At 47.6% G+C, this 11261-nt stretch overlaps 2 long non-coding RNA genes across 5 annotated transcripts; both read left to right on the top strand.

The window, feature by feature from the left end:
* The first annotated feature begins 747 nt into the window (after positions 1-747).
* LOC148005001 (uncharacterized) lies at positions 748-7010 on the top strand. Of its 2 annotated transcripts, none has more exons than XR_015626068.1 (3): positions 748-1443; positions 3205-3550; positions 5499-7010. It is a non-coding gene; the product is annotated as an uncharacterized LOC148005001 (long non-coding RNA). The 2 variants fall into 2 exon arrangements; XR_015626067.1 differs by lacking the exon at positions 748-1443 and adding an exon at positions 2723-2902.
* A 601-nt stretch (positions 7011-7611) lies between these two features.
* LOC148005000 (uncharacterized) lies at positions 7612-9927 on the top strand. 3 transcript variants are annotated; one of them, XR_015626183.1, is made up of 3 exons: positions 7612-8096; positions 8824-8988; positions 9210-9927. It is a non-coding gene; the product is annotated as an uncharacterized LOC148005000 (long non-coding RNA). The 3 variants fall into 3 exon arrangements; XR_015626186.1 differs by having other exon boundaries at positions 8824-9017; positions 9142-9927; XR_015626185.1 differs by having other exon boundaries at positions 9142-9925.
* The last annotated feature ends 1334 nt before the right edge of the window (positions 9928-11261 follow it).

Raw genomic sequence — 11261 nt, 5'->3', positions numbered from 1 at the left:
CATAGAATACATTTTTTAATTCTACTTTGGGATTTTCAAGCTAGAGGCTTATTTTTGAACCCGGGACACACACACCTCACCCTGAGATCCAAAACGCCTATTTTTCTCCTCAGCCCAGGTCAGCCCTGCAAGCCCAAGGCTTCAGGTTAGGCCACCAAAGTAGCGGGTGGACCTGCAGGAGTAACATTGGGCCTATGGACAAGGTAGGGGGTGCAAAGAGCAAAGCCGGTGGCTCCTCCGCCCCGCCCGCTCCACCCAGCTTCCTCCGCGGAGGGGTTGTCCCAGGAGGCTAGCAATGCGACCCCGTTTCTCCCATAAAAGCCCCATTTTATGAGCCAGTTTTACCCCCTCCCCGCTCTAAAATGAAGGACATGTCTTAAAAGCAGTCTGAAGATGGAGCCGCTGCCATTGGGCCTTAATTTCCAAAGCTAGTTTCAACTCCATAGAAAATACCTTTTCTGGGGGAGATTGCCCTCTTAGGCCACCGGCATCTCCCAACTCGCTGCGGAGCCGAGGTCGGGTTGGCCGGTGCCGCCATTCCCCAGCTTTAGCCCCTACTTAGGCTCGGACCCAGTCCCCGCTGATCAAAGTGAGCTCGCGGCATTTTTATGAGATCAACTTCAGTGGCTCCTTACTTGTAATCAGATGCCTGAGTCGAAAATGCAAAAGGGAACAGCTCCTCGATCCAAAATGGAAAAGGAGAGAGAGAGAGAGAGAGAGAGAGAGAGAGAGAGAGAGAGAGAGAGAGAGAGAGAGAGAGAGAGAGAGAGAGAGAGAGGGAGAGAGAGAGAGAGAGAGAGAATAAAATTAAGGTAACCCAGAAGATCCCAGTCACGCAGGGAAAAGACCCCTTTCCCCCAGCAACAATGGTTTTGCGGTTCTGTCCCAGCTTTCAGGCCCTGCCTTCTGCCTGCAAATTGACTTTTGAGCCCTAATGCCAGGGCGGGCAGAAAGGAGCCCTGATTTCGCCTGTGCTAGGAAACTCCACGCGAATCTTTCACAGTGGGGCTGCCTTGTGTGGACGAGCCTTATGGCCGGCTTAGAACTGCACAAGAAAAGCACCTTCGGCTCCGGCTTTAAGTCTCTCCCCCCTCGGCGGTCTCCGTGGTCTCCGTGGTTCTCTCTTCACTACAGCCAGAAGTTGAGTTACAGGAAGATTCACCAGAGATTTATCGCCTGGCCCCAAACTTGGAGAGCCTCGTTGTCATAAACAGCCGTCTATTGTCTAGACTTTTATCTCCGGGTATGGATCTGGATCTTGCATTAGTGAGGCTCAGGGGATACGGACTGTCTCCGTGGTGGTGTGTGCAGTGCAGCCGGGGCCTGCTGGCGATCATGATCATTGGATCACTGGGGGTTTGTTTGGGTCAGTTTAGAAGCATGAGCAAATTTGTTCTTGGAGCTGTACAGGTATAACTAAGTGTTCACGGGTGGAGGCCTGAGGTAGGAAAGGTCTCTTTCTCTCTCTGCCTGGGAATATTCTGGTGCGGTGCGTGTACTTGTGTGTTGGGTGAGAATTTGTCACGGTGTTCTTTGTTCTGGGCATTTTAAGTGTTCCTGTCTGGGGTTTTTCGGGTTTTATTAACCTGCATCCGCTTGGCCAGTTTATGTCCCTTCCAAGCAGATCATCTGGTGTTTTTTTCAGTATCAGAGCCTATTGTGTGTGTTTGGCTTCTCTGGGAGAAATGATTTGGGGTGATACCTTCTCAACCTCTTTCCCCCCTCAGGTTCTCCTCCCTATCACAGTCACAACCTTGACTTTCATGGGGTGTCTGGTGCCTCACTCTTTTCAAGTCCCAAAATCTCCAAAAAGCCTGGCAGTTTCTATTAGAGGAAAACACTACTACAGGGTGAGGTCTGAGTCTGGTTGTCTTTCCCACAATATGGGGAAGCATTTCATTTCCTGGGGTCCCCCTTCACAAGCTGAAAGACCATCAGAAGGGACCTCCACAGGTCCAAATTCAACCAATTTGAATGCTGTGAGCAGAATTCTAGGCCATGCCAAAGAAGGTCTGCCACCCCCTCCATGGGGACAGCAGATGTCCCCACCTTGGCTGCCCTCATCCCCTACACAAAGGACCCAGGCATTTTGAGACACAGTGGCACTTTGTTCAGATTAAATCTCTTCAGATCCCAGGGTCAGATATTCTCTGGAGAAACCAGGATCTCTTAACACCACCAGAAATAATGAGATCGAGTCCTTTTGTTTTCCCTGGGATACTGGATCAAGATAGGAGGCCCAATGCTCTATCAACTGGCTCTGGCTGCCGCTCCTGGCTGCTTCACCATACTTCAGGTATCTTATAGATATTCCCAACCAGGTAGGTAAAGTAGGATGGAGTTCATCCTAGGGTTCAGTTTTCCAGTTGGTAAAGGTAATAACAAACTGGGAGTTTTAAAGCATTGGGATTAGCTAGAATCACCCATCATCACTCCTGAAGCATCCGAATGAATGCCTCCCTCCCCCTTGTTACAGAATTTCAATTTTAAAATAAATAATTAGGCCTTAAGGTGGCTCCGTGGGCACAGAGGAGCCAAAAACAAGCAGTGAGATTCAGGAAGAAGGAAGTGAGTTCTCCATTGCTAACCCCACACCAATAAACCCCCTTTTAACTTCACCACACTCCTAATCTCCACTACTCTGGAAGGAAGGAAAGAATCACGAATCTAAGCTCAGGCTCCTTCCTCTCAGCCTCCTTCCTCTCTTCTTTGCTCCCTCCCTTCCTCTCTCCTGAGTGTAACCACTACCAGCCGCCTGACTGCCCCTACTCGGTATCTCTCGGCCTGTCTCTGCTCTGCCTTACTCTTCCGGAGCCTGGCCTTCCCCCATCTCTGCTTCCTAGCTCTGAAACCAAGAAAGACCTAATATACTAGCTTCTGCATACCCAAGGCCCAGGCTGGGGTGAGTACCAGGTCCTTGCAGCTAGAATGTTGCTTCCAATCTCCCAGCTGCACCCACCTTTGTTAGTTGCATGGTTAAAATGCTTCTCTCTCACTCCCCTCCTTCTGTCCCTTTCTTTCCACCTCAGGATCTGAGGAATAAATAAATCCGAGCCTACTGCTCCACCAGCCCTCCCCATCCCTGTGACCTCACTCCTCCTTACCGAATATCTCGCTTTGTTTTCAGAAGAAAACTGTAATACTCAGACAGACATTTAAGCTGTAAATGAAGTTTTCTTTATGATGCTTAATTTTTCTCTCCAGTTCTTAAAGTCCTTCTCCACTTTGCTGCCATGGAATGGAAGGGTTTTACAAGTCTGCAGGGGAGATGGGGAGTAAAGAAATCGCGCCCAGAGTTAGAGACAATGGTGAAAGATATAGAAGCCAGAAGAAATGGGGGCCGCACCAGCTGGCAGGGAGTGGAGCCAGAGGCAGAAAAGGAAAGAAAAGTTTCCTGGAGTCTTCACAGCTTCCCGGGGCTGCAGAATTCACTCCCAATAAAGAAAGGAGACTTAAAAAAAAAGTCCTGTATTTACAAGACCAGAAATGCCAGCGCTAAGTCCTTCCTGAGAGAAAGGCTGAAATGGAGGACCGACGCCTTCCTTATAAGGTACACGATGCTAACTTGACCTTCACTTTGTCATGATGCCCCCGCCCACCCAGACTGCTGCAAACCCGCCAGGCAAAGTCAGCCCAGCTACTGACCCTAGTCTCTATCTTCCTCGTGCCTCTTTCTCTTTCAGTCTTTTCCTTCCCTTCCCGTTTGTATCTTTTTCTTATATTTCTTTCCTCATGTTTTATTTCCTGGTTCTTTCTGCTGCTTGCTTTTGTTCGTACCTACCTTACTCATGGTCTCATACTTTCTCTTAACTCTCTTCTGCCTCACTCTCTGCTTCTGCTTCTGTGGTAATCTCTTCCTCTCTTCCCCCTACAGTCTTCAGATTCCTCAGCTCTCCAAAACAACAACAAAATTTAAAATCTTTCCCTGATTGCTGCCTTAAATTGACCTCCCTAACTCCAGCTGGGCATCTGTTTTGACTTCAGTGTTGTTAAGGCGTGGACTCCAGGAAAGACAAATTGGGGATAAAAGAGGGCTTCACTTTGGGCCTACTTCCTATTTGGGGTTGACAATGAACTTGATTTTGATAAGCCCCTGTCTTGGACCTAATGGACACCAATCAAAGCTCCAGAACCCTAGTGGCCCTGTCCTGAGAACTAAGTCTCCTGCTGAGGCAAGAGAGGCTGAATATCAAATTAGTATTTCCCTATCTTGGTCTTCAGACTTTATACACTCTAAAATCCTAGAGCTTTCCCTTAAAATATCCAAGAGATGAATTTAGAGTCTTAGGGATTTCTGGAGATTCCCACACAGGTAAAAATAGGAAAGAAAGATTCCTAGGGCCTCTCTACCTTGCCTCCAGCTTCAAACAAAGCCTCCAACATTAACTCTAATCATATCTTGTGTGGTTATAAAATAATATTATTGACACCCTATAATTACCTATTATCTACTTACTTGTGATAATTACAATATTAGAGGAGGCAGGTCTATGCAGACAAAATGAATCCAAGCTAGCATCCAAAATGAAAATGAAACTGGATCAGAGATCAGAGTACTTCTACGGATCTCCTCATTTCTCATCCCTGTTTCAAATCTGTAAACCTTCACCCCATCTCCTTGATTTGAGAGTAACAATTTTTCTCTATATCTCACATACCACTTGCTGCCTTTCCTCTCTCCTCTGTAAAGACAATAATAAGGAAATTCTCCTTTCTCTCTCTCTCTCTCTCTCTCTCTCTCTCTCTCTCTCTCTCTCTCTCTCTCTCTCTCTCCAATTATCCGGATAATTGCATGAATTCTTCCTTGAATACCACTGTGTAGTCAGGGTAGGGGTTTCAGCCGGAAGTGGAGGGGACAGGATTCCACACAAGGAGGGGGGAACTGAGAGAGTCCTGAGTTCTTACATTCCCAGACTTTATAGTTCTGTCTAGTGTTACATTGTTTCTTCAGGCAAAGATCTTTGTTCCCTTTCAGTCATATTTCTCCCTTCCCCCTCCCTTTCTCTCTCTCTCCCTCCCCCCTCTTTTTTGGTCCCTTTAAAGGAGACTCAGACCATCTTCTGCTCTTAATAGATGACTATAAAAGTAAAATTAATTCCCCCTTGCCCTTTAATATCAATATCTCTCTGTTAAGTATGCACATCAGTGAGAATAAACAGAATTAAGTGCTACAACCCAAACCAGCAATTAGACCCAAGGTGTTTTTTTTTTTTTTTCTTCCTTTCATGGGTCTGGCTTATCTTGGGATGATCATTCTGGTGCAAGATAACCCGGGCATAGTTGTTTATTCATATTTTTTACAAGCTCATTGGAGCACGGTAGAAAAGCAACTGTAAAGGCAAAGAGAGTGAGAACGGAAGGAAGTCAGCGCCAAAGGGAACCACCCAGAAATGTAGGGAAAGGAGCCGGCAGAGGTCCCCAACAGAGAATAGGACAGAAGATGCGCCCAGAGAAACGTTTAGGTTTTGTTTTATTGTCTTTTAAATTTTGATTTGGAGCTCAATGAAGAAAAGGCAACACATAGACCAGAGGACCAGAGGACTGGAAGAGGACCAGCCATAGCTCACTGTGTGCCGGGCCCAGAAGGAAGGAACTCCGGACAAACCCACCCGAGTGGGCGCCAGGGCAGGCATAGTCCTGAAGGCTGGGGGCTGGCCCCTTGAAGACCTCCGCGCGGCTGCCTGAGCTTTTTTGCTCTCCTTATCATCCCCATCTTTATGACGAGGCTTGTTAACATGACCAGCGATCTGACCACGCACATCTATCTCCACCGCACACGCGCTCAGCCAAGCAGCGGCCGGCGGGGGGACTGGGAGGCACTAATTAATTGATTCCTTGGACTGTAAAATATGGCCGCGTCTACACGGAACCTGTGGACTCATAAACAATATGTCTGCAGATGTGAGTGCACTGTCTCTTAAAGAATTTTCTATAGGTATGCGTTTATTAGAATCCAGGATGTGAAAGAATCAAATAAGATTGCCTTTTCATAAGCCACGACACAGTACAATGCCAGAAAATGCTTCTGCAAAAACTTGGGTTATGTAATAGGTTTTCTCTGCTGCTAGTGTAGACACAGAGATTGGCTTCTGACTGGCTAAATGTTAGGCTCAAAATCAAAGTTCTGCCGAAAAGGCCTGAAGCCTCTGTCCTTCCTGGGGACAGGGAGATGGGCCCAGGTTCAGCCCTTGCTTCTCCATGCTGCCTAGGCTCAAGATTATAAAATGTTCTTGAAGCTTACAAACCTTAAAGGAGCCTAAGCACACGCACCCTTACTTAGCTCTCCAAATCACTGTCCACCCCTTTCCTATCTGTCTGCATAGAGCATTGCTGTGACATGCTTGCGTTATTCTTAGAAGAATGTGTCTTGAGATGCATGGTGTGACGAGGTGATTACATAGCTCTAACAGTTCTATATAAGCACGATTTCAAACTGAGCCCCGATGCGAATAGGAGTTAATATGTTCTCAACAGATACCAGCTTCAGACAAGAGACACAATGGCTATTTCAAAGACAGAAATACTAGGCAGAAACACAAACAGAAAAAAAAATTAGCCAGCAGAGAGTGTCATTACCAATGCCATCACTACTTTCTGGCCTTGGGTGGCTCTCTTAAACCTGGCTGTGTTCTCTACGTTCCAAATGGCAGAGAGGCTTCCTGCTTTCCCAGACCCTCAGCTCTGATTCTAATATTTATTTTTAAAAATCTTCAGAGAAATGTATATCACAAATAATATGTGAGTCCAAAGAATGTGCCAATACGATTTACAGATTTTTTTCATATACTGTGTATGTGTGTTAGAATGTGATACAATTTTCACTGAGTTTTTACTGCTACATTAATATTGGGATGCACTTCATGCAATAGTTCTGTATGTGTTACAGAACGTAGAAACGTGTGCCTAAATGAGCTCAGAAAAGTGCACACTTTATGTAGGATATATGAAGGACTTGTTTACATATGCCAATAAATTTTCGCCTGTGAATAAAAGGTTCTTCTATTTTCAGTATCTCACGCTGTCATGTAGATGAAAGTGCCTCTGTGTATATAGTATAAGGAAACATCTTATTTGTACATTTTAGTCTCTTTTCATATATCAGTCCCGACCACAACAGAGATGGCACATCTTTCCATGCTCTGAGTGGACTGTATCGCTCCCACAGATGGTTTTCCAGACGAGGTTTCATCCACACAGACAGGTCCTTGAAGGAAGTTCTCCACTCTTCACTGGATAACAGAAAATCTCAGTAAAAAGGCTTTGACTTGAAAAACGGGGAGGCCACACACTGGCAAGGGGCTAGTTCTCAAAGGCTAACGGTTGGGTCTACTTAAGGCCCAATTTATTGACTCCTGTCCTAAGCTTCCGTAGAAGCCTTAGGAGAATCACCACTGACAAGCTTGACTAAGGAATCTTAAGAACCTTAGTTTTAGCAGCCTAGTTAGGACCTCAGACACAGACTGTTGTTCTTCAAGGTCCCCTGTAAACTCAAGAGACTGGAGACTGGGCGGCACCAAGCCCCAAAGACGGTCTCCACAGCTCTGGCCAGCAGGGGTCATCCCGTCCTTCCCGGGGGCCTGGCAGCCCTGGGAAACGACCAGAGCTGCTGGCACTGTTGGAAACAGAGCTACTGGGATCAGTCAGTACTTTCTTTGGGCGCGCTAGGTTTCTTCCCTCAAGTGAACCGTGGACAAGATTAGTCAGAGATCTTAGAACCATCTCCCCCTTCCCCGCCTCCGGCCCCCTGCCTCAAGGCCCGGCACTGAGGAGGCTTGAGTAGGGAGCGGTCTAGGCGCCCGCGTCATCCATCAGCGGCGACGCGCCTTTGTCTCGGGCTTCCTCGGGAGAAGCAACCATCAGAGCCGGCCAGCTGTGCTCAGCGGCTCTCAGAGGCGGGAGAGGCGCGGGCCATTGACCTTTGCGCTGAAAATCGGTAACTGTTTGGATGTCCGCTGCGATGAAAAGGCGAATGTCCGCTCTTAACCGAGGCGGAATGTGTTCGCGGCTGCGGCCCGCGGGCCGGTGAAAAGCCTCACGCTCTGCACCACCTTCCGCGTCCACAGACGCACACCGCACTGAGGTTTGGCGGCTCCAGGGTGCGTTTCTACAGCGGCCTGAGCCCTGCAACCCCTTCCCTGCTTTCCCTACACACGGAGGGCGAGCGGGTGGGCGGGGGGGGGGCTCTCGGCCTGGCCGGAAGACTAGGTCTTGGGTTTTGCTTTGTTCGCGGATCTGGGCCGGGTGGTCCCAGCTTCACTCTGGGTTTGAGTCATCGATCCAAAGAGCTGGGTTTCCGGCTGCATTAGCATCCACGGATCCCGGACTGCCAAGCTCATCTCCTGTCAGTTAGGTAATGGCGTAGGCAGTGCGGATCAGCGTGCAGAACTTCGTGAACAATCGGGTCCAATACAGACTTGATTTGGGATGATAGACGCTTACACACATGCAGCAGACTAATTATTTTCCTACCTAGATTATTCAAATAGTTACATTTTCTTGCTCTCTTAAGACCTAGTTACAAGCACAAAATGCTTTTTTTTCCCTCTTAAAACTGGAGTAAGTTAGACTTTGAAGCTTAACAGTTGTAACAATGACGAAATCGCCACCGCCTAGACAGAGACCCAGGTGTTGCTTCTTAGTTTGAGAAGAGAGCTGCAGTGTTTTCCCTTCATTTTAACTTTCAGTTTATTAAATCTGGGGGCCTGTATAGACACCATCCTACAAAGTGCCCTCTATTTCATATTGGAAATGTCTGGGTATATGTCAAGGGAATAAATTAAAGACTACTCATGGTCTCCTTAACACCCCCACCTCCTATTTTAGGCCAGAAATTCTTCTCCTGCAGATCCATCCCGTGCAGACGAAATGGATAGTCATTTGCCTGGACTCACTGAGCTTCAGATCCATGCTCCGATATGATACTCAGATCCAAAAGCAGCCACCAGTCCTTACTCCAGCAATTCCCTGCCAGAAGCTGACTACTTCCAGGTTCTCTTTCATTGTAGGGGAAATTTTATGTGAGCACCTCAGGGCTTTCTTTAGGTCTCCTTCCCACCTGTATCCAGACTGTACAGGGGAGTTGGGAATTTGGAATGAAGGGAGAATGGGATTTGGTTTAACTGTGCTACTCTCTCTGGTTAGGGTCATAAGAGGTGAGATTTCAGGGCTGAAGGCTTGGTTGACTTCACCGAGACACCCTGCTATTCCAGGCCAGGAAAAAAGATGGAAAAATCTGGAGAAGACCGCCCCCCACAAGACTGGAGTCGGACAACTGAGAAAGGGAAATTGGTGGGTGAGCCAGAGGCAGATTCAAGTATCCAGGCAGAGGGAAGGCATTCCTTAGAGAAAGAAGAACCGGGTGGAGGTGCTGCTGCTTGGGGGAACAATGCATACCACCCCAGCGTTGAGTCTGGCTCATGGAGAGGCCCTGAGTGGGTTGCTGGCTTCAAGAATTGAAGACTATTTCACCAGCTGTAGGGGTCTTTTGTCCCCTGACTACTTTTTTCACAGTATACAAAATATCTTCTTAGAGCGAAGCTACTAGATTTGAACCACAGATTTGAAGCTCTAGGTCCACCAGTCATCAGTCGCCATATCCCAGCCCCCCATAACAGTCTCTAGGCCCCTTAGTTACAGCTCTGGTTCTTTCCTGCTATGCAGACCTCTTTTCTGAAGCCAGTTTTTCCTCCTCCATATTATTTTTTACAGCCCAGTGACTCTTCAGAGCTCTCTCTTCTTCCCCAGTCTATCACCCCCCAATTTTCTCTCTGCCATTAATTGCTTGGGACTAGATATAGCACCTCATCAACAGCTCTTGGTTGGTTATATATTTCTGTTACGCATGCAACTGCTCTTTCTTTATTATTACACATTTATTATTTTTATCATTCACCTGAGCTAAAGAAAATAAAATAAATAGCTAAGGGCTGGGGCTTCTGTTCTTTCTGGGTAGAGGAAACTGTATGTGGGGGACCCAGTTTTAGAAATGGTTCTCAAAACATCACATAATCATACATCCATGTTTTAATTATTAATATTAACATGATGAAGCAGCTCTGTACAAGGACTATATAAAGGGAAAACGTGCTGAAGACAGATGTTGGGATAGGGGAGTACACTACACAGACCTGGGAAGGGAGGTAAGGAATACTGACTACCACAGGAACTACCAGAGACAGACACAATCAACAAGACAGATACTGACAAAGAAGCTCACGGAAGTCAAATTTAAAGCAAAGGAAAGAGAATATTGCATAACTTTGCCTCCTTCCTTTTGGAGCATTCTAGTCTCTTTCCTACCAGGTTTCAGGAATCAAATCAGAGTGGTGGAGCTTGAATCTAGAGCCCACCAGTCACTGGAAGAGCTTCACAAGGGGGTACAAACAGGGAGAAGGGTAGTACTCCATTCTCATGGCCACGTCACAGGAGATTGCATGGACAGCTCCTGTGGAGTGGAGATGCTTTGTGGGAACTTGAACATAAGTGAACATGTGTAGATGTGTCAGGTGCCCAATGGAGGATCAAGGAATGTGATTGTATCTCCTCTCTATTGAGCCAAATGGAGAGACCAAGAAGCTGCCTTCTTGCAAGTTAAGTAGGGAGAGAGGTTTGGACCCAACAGTTTGCTTGTGTATCTGCACAACCCTGTAAACAAACATGAAGCCATGTGCTGTTGGGAGAACCCAGTATTCTGTGGCTTGCCCTTGGAGAGTGGGAAGACTCTCTTCACCTCAGTGGGCGGTTTCACATTGCCCTAGCTGCACTTAGCTATGCCCATCTCTTACTTCTCAACCCAGTGTTTCCACAGAAGTGAGGCAGCAGACGGGAAGCTATCGAAAGAGTAAAAACAGGGCGCAGGAGGGCTGGTGGGTTATCTTGACTGTTCTTTCCAGAGCCATCCAGCCTCAGAACGTTGGGTCTGGGGCTAAAGGCTGAAAGGATTTGTGAATAAAAAGCCTTGTCTTTGGCCTCCAACTGAGTCTGGGGATGAGCCCCTCCCTCTTCAGCTCTGGCCCCCGTACTTGGTGGCTAGCTGGCCCGGAGGCGGAGGCAGCGGATCCTGAGACAAAGGGCGATGCTGGGGGGCGGGTAGGGGATAGAGAGAAAGGAGTTGGGTGGGGGGACTGCAGCGCCCCCTCCTTCATTGTCACCAGCCTGGGAAACGGGTTGAGCTGGGCCTCTGCTGCCCGTAGCCCCTTTAAGGGTAGATTCTCCTCCCGCCTCGTAAATTACGCGGGTCCAGCCTCTGTCCGGCCGTGACC

Source organism: Rattus norvegicus, chromosome 7 (assembly GCF_021556685.1).
Source record: "Rattus norvegicus strain SHRSP/BbbUtx chromosome 7, alternate assembly SHRSP_T2T, whole genome shotgun sequence".
Lineage (NCBI taxonomy): Eukaryota > Metazoa > Chordata > Mammalia > Rodentia > Muridae > Rattus > Rattus norvegicus.
Note: the sequence above shows the minus strand (reverse complement) of the source record. Positions and strands in the feature narration are given on the sequence as shown.